At 50.3% G+C, this 10,459-nt stretch overlaps 1 protein-coding gene across 1 annotated transcript in view; it reads right to left on the bottom strand.

Moving 5' to 3' along the window:
- Positions 1-10,145, bottom strand: part of LOC139750412 (regulator of G-protein signaling 20-like) — a 216,040-nt gene extending 205,895 nt beyond the window's left edge. Inside the window, exon 1 of the mRNA XM_071665179.1 lies at positions 8,872-10,145. The gene's annotated coding sequence lies outside the window, so the exon portion shown is untranslated. The remainder of the gene's footprint in view (positions 1-8,871) is intronic.
- Between the last annotated feature and the right edge of the window lie 314 nt (positions 10,146-10,459).

The raw sequence follows: 10,459 nt of genomic DNA, 5'->3' as shown, positions 1-10,459 counted from the left end.
AAGAAGAATCAAGTCCCTCATTATGAGTGAAGGTCTTCACATGGAAACCTCTGTGGACACAGATACCAAACCTGGATACGTTGTCTGGCAGAGAGACTGGGACATGCCTCGCTACATTGCCTAAAAAGATGATGTATACATTCTGACACTCCAGGACGGATGGATAACTCACTCACTCACTCATTCACTCCCTTCCTCAGCAGTAGAAAGACATCCTCCGCCATGACCTACTGCACACCTGGGAGAGGATGGGGCGCTAACTCGATTACAAGCTGAGCCACATGAACGCCAACACGCCTCGACCACTCTTCGTACGCCACAGTTACGTTTCTCTGATTTCTGATGGCTGAGGTCCCACCAGCTGTGAGCCACAGTCGTAGCTAACGTTAGGGATCGTAACATTACGAGACCAGGGTAACACTCTAGCCCGGACATGCAGGTCTCTTGTGCTGTGAGAGTCAGCAAAGTGAACCTTTGGTCGACAGAGAATGGAATGTAGACTTCCCAGAGTACTTCACACGAACGACCTTCCCGGAGTACTTCACACGAACGACCTTCCCAGAATACTTCACACGAACAACCTTCCTAGAGTACTTCACACGAACGACCTTCTTAGAGTACTTCACACGAACGACCTTCTTAGAGTACTTCACACGAACGACCTTCCTAGAGTACTTCACACGAACGACCCTCCTAGATTACTTCACACGAACGACCTTCCTAGAGTACTTCACACGAACGACCTTCCTAGAGTACTTCACACGAACGACCTTCCTAGAGCACTTCACACGAATATACAAACCTCCAACAGCCAGGATCGAACCCGGGACCCCTGCGTGGCAGGCGGGAGTGCTACAGCTAGCCTATATAGATCGCATTAATGGGACGGCCTTGATTATGGCCTCAGCTGCTCGTACCGTCTCAGCAAACATGAAAAACAAAAGAAAAAATCTAACCATTACAAACCAGACGTGTACCACAGGAGCAGCAACCAGCACACACACACACACACACACACAGCCAGAATAATTAGGCAAATCTAATGACCCACACCTCAAACTTGTCTGTCCACAAGCAGAGAAATCATAGAACTTACAACACACAGGACTTCCAATAGAGAAAAAATAGGACTTACAACACACAGGACTTCCAATATATACAAGGTTCAGCAACCCTTTTTTTTTTTTAGGCAGATATGACATGTGAGTGTCTAATGTCAAAGGATATGACAATAATCCTCTCTCTCTATTTCAGTTTAGGTCCGGGTCTTGATGTGGACGGCCTTGATGTGGACTTCTGTCCATGATTGGAGCCTTCACTGTCAAAAAAAAAGGGTGTGTGTGTGTGTGTGTGTGTGTGTGTGTGTGTGTGTGTGTGTGTGTGTGTGTGTGTGTGTGTGTGTGTGAGGGAGGGGTTCGACATTCTTCCCTCAGAATACGTTTGCCTAACACATGTATACGACACGCTTTTCAACCATACAAGGTATAATATTCCTCTATACAAATATTCCATGTGGTCAAGTGGCCCACATATCCCCCCCTCATTATAGTGATCACTCTAATTCTAAGCCAGAAAGTCGGTAGGGGAAAAAAAATCCACTGAAGAAAACATTTGATATCAATGAGTTTCCTTATGTCTTAATTCTTTTCTAGATGTCATGACCGGCTATGTGTCACTTTGCACGGGTACATGGCAGGTCAGCTATGTGACACACTGTTTTCGAGAGCAGGTATGTGTAAGTTTAGCTATGTGACACTGTGCTCAGATTAGCGTTGAGTCAGCTATGTGACACTGTGCTCAGGTCAGCTTTGAGTCAGCTATGTGACACTGTGCTCAGGTCGGCGTTGAGTCAGCTATGTGACACTGTGGTCAGGTCAGCGTCAAGTCAGCTATGTGACACTGTGGTCAGGTCAGCGTTGAGTCAGCTATGTGACACTGTGCTCAGGTCAGCGTTGAGTCAGCTATGTGACACTGTGCTCAGGTCAGCGTTGAGTCAGCTATGTGACACTGTGCTCAGGTTAGCGTTGAGTCAGCTGTGACACTGTGGTCAGGTCAGCGTTGAGTCAGCTATGTGACACTGCGCTCAGGTCAGCGTTGAGTCAGCTATGTGACACTGTGCTCAGGTCAGCGTTGAGTCAGCTATGTGACACTGTGCTCAGGTCAGCGTCGAGTGAGCTATGTGACACTGTGCTCAGGTTAGCGTTGAGTCAGCTATGTGACACTGTGCTCAGGTCAGCGTTGCGTCAGCTATGTGACACTGTGCTTAGGTCAGCGTTGCGTCAGCTATGTGACACTGTGGTTAGGTCAGCGTTGCGTCAGCTATGTGACACTGTGGTCAGGTCAGCGTTGAGTCAGCTATGTGACACTGTGCTCAGGTCAGCGTCGAGTGAACTATGTGACACTGTGGTCAGGTCAGTTTAAGGCCATCCTAACATTAGACCAACGGTCGATATATTTCCCTATGTTGTCTTAAGTTGACTTGTCTGATTATTCCCTGACATGATCCTAACCTTACTTGACATGACCCCACCCTCCCCTGACATGATTCCACCCTCACCCTGACATGATCCCACCCTCACCCTGACATGACCCTACCCTCCCCTGACATGACCCCACCCTCCCCTGAGTCGCCATACACCTGTTCCATACGATACTGCTTCACCTTAGGCATCTACACCAACACTTCGGGACTCCTGGCCATGCCCGCCTCCTCACTCCATACCACCTTCACTTGAGCTCTCCTTCCCCCCCACAGTCGCACACCTTCTGCAGCATCGCATCCTGGCGCCATCACCTCTGTGTACCACCCCAGTAAAGCACTGCGCTGGCAGCTAACAGCGAGCTATCACTTCCAGGACAAGAACTCGTCCACCTGCTAGACCGGTGTGACCTCTCCTGGTGTTGACTGAGAAACTTTGGGTCCCCAACCAGCGGGCGCCGATGATCTTCGTCGAAGCCTCGTTGTCTTAATGCTGGTCTCATCCCCCCACAGCAGCCAGAGGCGTCCACCACATCCCCGCCCGCCCCAGCCCCGCCCGCCCACCTCGGCCCAGCCCGCCCGCCTCTCTACCTACCCTCCTGTCTTTGACAAGTCCAGTCTTTTCAACAGTACACACCCCCAGGGAGTTTTCCAAGCATTCTATTCATCGCAGGGGGGAAGAAAATGGATTGAGGGTGTTAAGGGTTAGACAGCGATGTAATGTGGATGCGGAAGCGTCAGTAAACAGCCGCTGTGAGTATCGCATTGAGCAGCTGATCTAACCTGACCTGACTGCTACCCAACCTACCCCTGAGAAGGGCCGGCCATTTGGCTGTCCAAGAACTGCCTAAGTCACAGTCCAGCAGCAGAGAGCGAGCTCAGAGCTTTCGACCCTTAAACAAGCCACCTTCAGCCAGCACCAATCAGCCAGTTTAGCGGGGTGTTGGGGGGGGGGGGGGTTCTCATGGGGAAGTTGTGGCTCATGAACCTGCGAGAGGAAAACAACAACAACAACAACAACAACAATGTGTCCTGCAGGAGTTGTATACAGAGGTGATCCTAACTCATCCTGACAGACATGATCCTACCCTATGCTGACATGATCTTAGCCTACCTTGACATGATCCCTTTACCTTGACATGGTCCAGCCTACCTTGACTTGGTCCAGCCTACCTTGACATGGTCCTGCCTACCTTGACATGGTCCAGCCTACCTTGACATGGTCCTGCCTACCTTGACATGGTCCAGCCTACCTTGACATGATCTCGCCTACCTTGACATGACCCCAACCTACCCTGATATATAGATGGATACAGATGAATACAAATTGATTCAACCAGCAACAGACCACTGGGTCCTAACAAGGCTGTTTGTGTTAGTGGAAGAAAACAGAAACCCATGCATCAGTGTGATAGAAAGACGTACAGATTTTTGCAAAGAGGAAGACCTGTAGACTTATCGTGTGGCTAAGGACGGGCAAATAATATCAGTCGTGGATGTGAAGCAATTTATCAACTCTCTGCTTAAACGTATATATATATATATATATATATATATATATATATATATATATATATATATATATATATATGGTATTGTTTACATCTACTCTACTTGGAGTGTTGTTCCATATGGTAACAATGCCGAGTCTTTCCCTAAGTAGTATGGTAGACTGAGATTATGGAAGTGTTAAATGATTTGTCAAACTTGTATTAAGATCGCTTCTTAACCTCCTTTTCCTTTTTCCCCCTAAGCTAAAGAGATCTAAGTCCATATGTCGGCTCCCATAGGATTTGTTTCTCAGGCCAGGACCATCTTAGTAACTCGCCTATGTATGGGAAGTGAGACAGTGATGGAAAGATGTTTGGTGAAGGAGATCTGGGTGGTAAAAGTTTTGTGTAAGATGAAGAGTGGCAAAGTGGCTGGAGTGGATGTGATTGCAGTTGCATTTCTGAAGAGCTGGGGTGACTGTGTTACGATCTTCAGTATCCTGTGTGTATGCATCATGGTGAGATGCCTGAGGATTGGCACATTGCCTGTATTATGTCATTGTACAAAGGCAAAGGGATCAAATGGGAATATTCAAATTAAAGAGGCATAACTCTGTTGAGTATACCTGGTAAGTTCTATGGGAAAGCTGTAATTGCGAGTGTGGTGGCATGCACAGAGTTTCAGACTGGGGAGGAACAGCGATGCATCAGAAGCGGTAGAGGATGTGTGGATCAGATGTTTGCTTGAGAGAATGTGTGTGAGAAATACTTAGAGAAACAAACGACCTTGTTTGTGGTGTGCGATAGGGATGATATAGACGCTTTGCAGAAGGTGCAACGGGTCAATGGTATGGGAGGAAAGCTCCTAAAAGCGATGAAGAGTTTTTATCAAATGGGTTAGGCGTGAGTATGCGAGTAGGAAGAGAGGATGATAAGTGGTTCCCTCGTGAAAGTGTGTTTGCAATTGGGTGTGTGATGTCACCAGCGCTGTTTAATTTGTGGCGAGGGAGGTAAATGCCCCATTAGGGTCTTGGAGTGAGAGAGAGGAGCAGGTATGCTGTTCTTGGGGAAGGAGGAGCCTGGAAGGTGAGTCACTTATTGTTTGCTGATGATACAGCACTGGTGGTAAATTAGTCAGAAATTACAGAAGCTGGTGTCTGAGTCTGGAAGTGTGTGAAAGGAAAAATTTGAGACTATATACGAAAGAAGGCAAGGTTATAGGTTCAATGGTGGAGAGAGGGATAGGATAACTGGAGTGTGACTATAAACGAAGAAAATATAAAGTAGAGAGTTTTAGATACCTGGGAGTAGACGTGGCAGCGAATGGAACCATGGAAGCTAAAGTGAGCCATAGGGTGGGTCCGGGGGCGAAGGACTAGGGTGCATTCAGGAACGTGTGACGAGAGAGAGAGAGAGAGAGAGAGAGAGAGAGAGAGAGAGAGAGAGAGAGAGAGAGAGAGAGAGAGAGAGAGAGAGAGAGAGAGTTGTCTGAGAGGGCGGAAATGGCTATGCTTGAGGGTACAGTCGCCCAGCGATGTCTTATGGATGCGAACCATGGGTTATAGATGAGGATGTTCGGTGGAAGGTGTATGCGCTGGAAATGAAATGTGTGTGTGGACAATATGTGGTGCGAGGTGGTTTGATCGAGTAAGGAATAAAAGGGTAAAAGAGAGGTGTGGTAATGAGTGTGGTTGAGAGAGCAGGAGAGAGTGTACAATGCGCTTTGGACATATGGAGTTTAGAATAAGTAAGGAAAGGTTAACACAGAGGACATATGTGTCAAAAGTGGAGGGGGAAGACTGATAAGGAAGGCTAAACTGGAGATGGAAGGATGGAGTGAAAAATATTGCAAGTGCTCGGGGCCTGAACATGCAGGAGGGTGAAAGGCGTAAATGGGATAATGTGAATTGCAGCGATTTGGTATACAAGGGAACTGCATGCTGTCAGGGGATTGAACCAGGGAATAGGAAGCGAACGGAGGACATCACGTAAAGGTCTGTGGGGCCTGGTTGTGGATAGGGAACTGTGGTTTCGGTGCATTACACGTGACAGCTAGAGAATGGATGGGAGCGAAAATGAGACCTTTCTTCGTCTGTTCCTGGCGCTACCTCGCTAACGCGGGAAACAATGAACAAGTATGACAGGAAGGAAAGTGTTACCGGACTCCGCTTGAATTAGATTACACCACGATTATACCTTCGATTTGGCTGTTCAATCGTCAGTGGACGAAAAGGAGTCCAATCTCGTCCGGGAACATCATTACCCTTCAACTTATTGTAGCGCATACCTTGAAGCTGTTGGAGCCCCGCAAAAGAGGTCATGAGGTTATAAATAGATAAATAACTACAAAAAAAAAAGTGAGCATACAATGGAAATGGACAGGTCTGTCGTATATGACAACATGAGACAGTAGTAACTTAGGACGGGGTTTAGATACAGGTTATACACAGGTCTTGGTGAGGTGGTCCGACCTAACCCGAGTGACCTTACTTGACCTCTCCTGTCACGTCGGTAGTTCCCTCTCACAGCTCAGGTTAATTATCAACTTTGAAACGTCTCCAAAAGCCGATAAGAACGTGTTCCTAAGAGGCATCCGAGATTAAAGAGAACTCACAACATTTCTGTCCACATGAGTCTTCATGTGTGAGCGTTCCCCTAGTCTATCTAGCCACTAAGACTTTCTACTTGAGAACATCTCATTTATATTGGCCACATATGACCACACCACGGTCAGCTAACAACACCTGTGTCCAACTATTCGCCAGCGTCCACACCACCAATCACAACCTATGGGTTATTTCTAATCATCAGGTGGCTTCTAGTTGCACTGTGTCGTGGCTGAAATGTCGCCTGGGTTGTGAGAACATCAGAAGAACTCTCTTCGGAAAGGACAGGACAAGTGACTTCCATCCACGGCTTCTTCTGTGGTGTGTGTGTCTATGCGAAGGTCTGCTTCGGGGCGCCATCATAACACGGGCGAATGATGTTTTCCTGGTGTCGACTTGTTCATACCTGAATGCATATCCTCACACGGGCGAATGATGTTTTCCTGGTGCTGGCGTGTTAATACGGGCGAATGATGTTTTCCTGGTGCTGGCGTGTTAATACGGGCGAATGATGTTTTCCTGGTGCTGGCGTGTTAATACGGGCGAATGATGTTTTCCTGGTGCTGGCGTGTTAATACGGGCGAATGATGTTTTCCTGGTGCTGGCGTGTTAATACGGGCGAATGATGTTTTCCTGGTGCTGGCGTGTTAATACGGGCGAATGATGTTTTCCTGGTGTTGGCTTGTTCATACCTGAATGCATATCCTCTTAGTCCCGTATGGTCTTAACAGTACGGGGTCTGTAAGCCAGCCATGCCTGGGATAATACACAAATGAACCAAGGTTTACCAACACAGATAAACAGGAGAGACTAGCGGGTCTTAGCCTGCATTTTCCAGGCGCTTTATAACGAGTGAATGGACGTTTAACGACGTAGATCTGCGCACGCGCGCTGGGGTTAGACATTTCACACGTTGTGGGCGGCAGATAAAACCACTAAGGAAGCTACCTGCCTAGGTGCCAGGAAGGCTGGGGACAACTATATAGAGTGACACAGCCACGTAGGCTTTCAAGTTCCCCTCCTTGGCCTTGCTTTCTTTCTTTTCAGTCTGCCTCACCCCGACACGTGGGCTGTTGGTTTGCTGTCCACACACACACACACACACACACACACACACACACACACACACATATGTATGCATAATTAGACAATGGGACAAGCAAACACCTACACAAAGATTTACACAAATAAACAAGCATAAATACACATAAATGCACATAAACACACACACTCATAGTAACAAGCATACATATACATATATATACACACACACCGCGTACATAGAAAAATGCAGACAGAGACTCAGTATGTGCGTGTGTGTGTATCGTATCTCTCTCTCTCTCTCTCTCTCTCTCTCTCTCTCTCTCTCTCTCTCTCTCTCTCTCTCTCTCTCTCTCTCTCTGAAATTTCTCCCTTCTCCCTCTCTGATCCCTTTCCTCTCTCCTTCTCTCTGCCCATTTCCTCCCTCTCTCACTCTCTCTAACCCCTCCCTCTCTCTCCCTCCCTCCCTCCCTCTCCATCTCCCTTCGCACGCCTCCCTCCCTCCCTCATCTCTTGAAGCAGACTACATTTAACAGGTCCACACACATCGTCCTTCACCCTAACATGTAGGGAGACTGTATGAGGTAGCGTTACCACCCTCCGACGGGTGTGTTACCTCCCATGAGGTAGCATTACCACCTCCCCGACGGGTGTGTTATCTACCATGAGATGGCGTTACGACCTCCCCGACGTGCATGTTACCTCCCATGAGATGGCGTTACGACCTCCCAGACGTGCATGTTACCTCCCATGAGATGGCGTTACGACCTCCCGGACGTGCATGCTACCTCCCATGAGATAGCGTTACGACCTCCCAGACGTGCATGTTACCTCCCATGAGATGGCGTTACGACCTCCCCGACGTGCATGCTACCTCCTTTGAGGTACTGTAACACAGAGTGTGTTGCCTCCCATAACCTGGGGACGGTAGAGGTAGGCAGGGTCCTCCTCCGCTCTGTGTCATGAGCGGGGAGTTTCCATTCGACCCGCTAAAGCTCGTCTTCCTTCCCCCCTCACTGTGCAAGCCCGACTATTGTGAAGAAATAATGACATTAAGGGGTTGTTGTGACAAGTGTGTGTGTGTGTGTGTGTGTGTGTGTGTGTGTGTGTGTGTGTGTGTGTGTGTGTGTGAGCCGTAGGTTCAGTTGAGGAGGTGGGGATCCGAGCAGGGTCCAGCTGTGAGCCGGGAGCTGCCTGAGGAGGGTATAATCAATGACAATCAACAGTGAAAGCCGAACGAGGCTCTTACACCTACCTTACTAAGAAGCTCCTTCAGTGTGACTAGATTTTTGAGTTCGCTGGTTCCAATAACATATATAATTAGTATTACTGCTACTTCCAGTGTGGGAGCTGGTGGGTGACCTGCTCCCTCCCCGAAGGACACCCAAGTAGGATCCCTCGGCTGGCCTTAACCAATCCTGGGTCACTGGGCGACCTACCCAGCCAGCCAGCACACCTGTCTAGACAAATTTTCAAAACACGCTTACGATGTCAGTTCATCGAGACGATATGTAATTGGCACATAAAGGTCCCACCCGCTGATGAGTGAGGAGGGGGTGGGGTGGAGGAGGAGGAGGGGGGGGGAAGGAAGGTGGGCGGCCCCTCCCGGCGCGGGCGTCCTGCTCCTGGAGGTGGTGTCTGCGGGGTCAATACTGTGAGGGCGGCCGAGCCGCAAGCCCCTCCTGCCCTGCCCCCGTCTCTTGTATGGCTGACCTGCCTGGTTAGTTTACCTCATCCTGGTCATCATAGGTGGAGCAGCGGTGGAGGCCAGCACGGCCGCCTCGTCCTGCAGCTCCGAGGCGCGCTAACAACGGCAGGCGTCGCGCAGCGTGCGCCGGGGCCAACCTGCCCGCCGCCAGCTCCACAGGGACTCCCTGCCGCTCTCTTAACACACACACACTATATCCAAGGGGCAACACCTCCCTGGTATCCTTCTTCGCCCTCAGGCACTCTGCACACTTGCCAGGGACAAGGCTGCGCGCCTGCTTTTAGAAAGAAGGAGGGAGAGTGCGCGCGGCGCGGGGACAGGTGAGCCCGCGCGGCCCCAGGCACCAGCAGCGCCGTGTCCTGCAGCAGCCCGCCGTCAGGACCTGCCTAGACCTCCCTGGCCCCGGGCGGCTCGCTACCCGCCCCACCGATACTTCACCAGCTCCTCCCTTCTACCTTCGCTAGACCTCCCCTCGTCCCAGGCGCCCTGGCATCATTGCGCCACCTTCCCTGAGCTCACTCAAGCCTCAGGTCAAGGAAAACACTCAAAACCAACATGGAGAGCGCTCGGTGGCCTCCGGCAGCGCGGGCCCCACAGTGACGCGCGTGGCTGTAGCGGAGCACCTGGCCAGGCCCCGGGCGCGGGCGAACTGAGCCCGTGCCACACTTCTGGCACTCGGCGCCAGGCGCACTTGCGCCAACCACCCTGCACTTCTCCCTGCCAGCCGCCCCAGAATATAATCTAGTTATGGTTTATTAACATTTACTCCGCTACTGAGGCAGTTAGTATGTTGTCCGGGGAAGTGTGAGGGCCGAAGTGACTGCTAGGGTCATGATGACGACCGTGGGTGACCAAAACATGAAAGTGATGGCCGCCGCTGTACCGAACCTGGCGGTAACCGTAGCGGGCGGGAGGGGCTCCTGTGCTGCTGTCGGGCTCCCGCCGCCGTGCCTCGCCAGCAACAGTGGCCGACCCCTCACTCACTCCCAACCTGTTCCTCCCACACCCACTCGCCTCCACCACACCTTTATCAGATCTTACAACCCAGTCCCACTCCAGATATACACTCACACCTGACGTGTCTCCCGCCCTCCCCACCCCAGCCCATCCTGCACACGGGATGAGTCCACAATGT

Source organism: Panulirus ornatus, chromosome 9, assembly GCF_036320965.1.
Source record: "Panulirus ornatus isolate Po-2019 chromosome 9, ASM3632096v1, whole genome shotgun sequence".
NCBI classification, from domain to species: Eukaryota; Metazoa; Arthropoda; class Malacostraca; order Decapoda; family Palinuridae; genus Panulirus; species Panulirus ornatus.
Note: the sequence above shows the minus strand (reverse complement) of the source record. Positions and strands in the feature narration are given on the sequence as shown.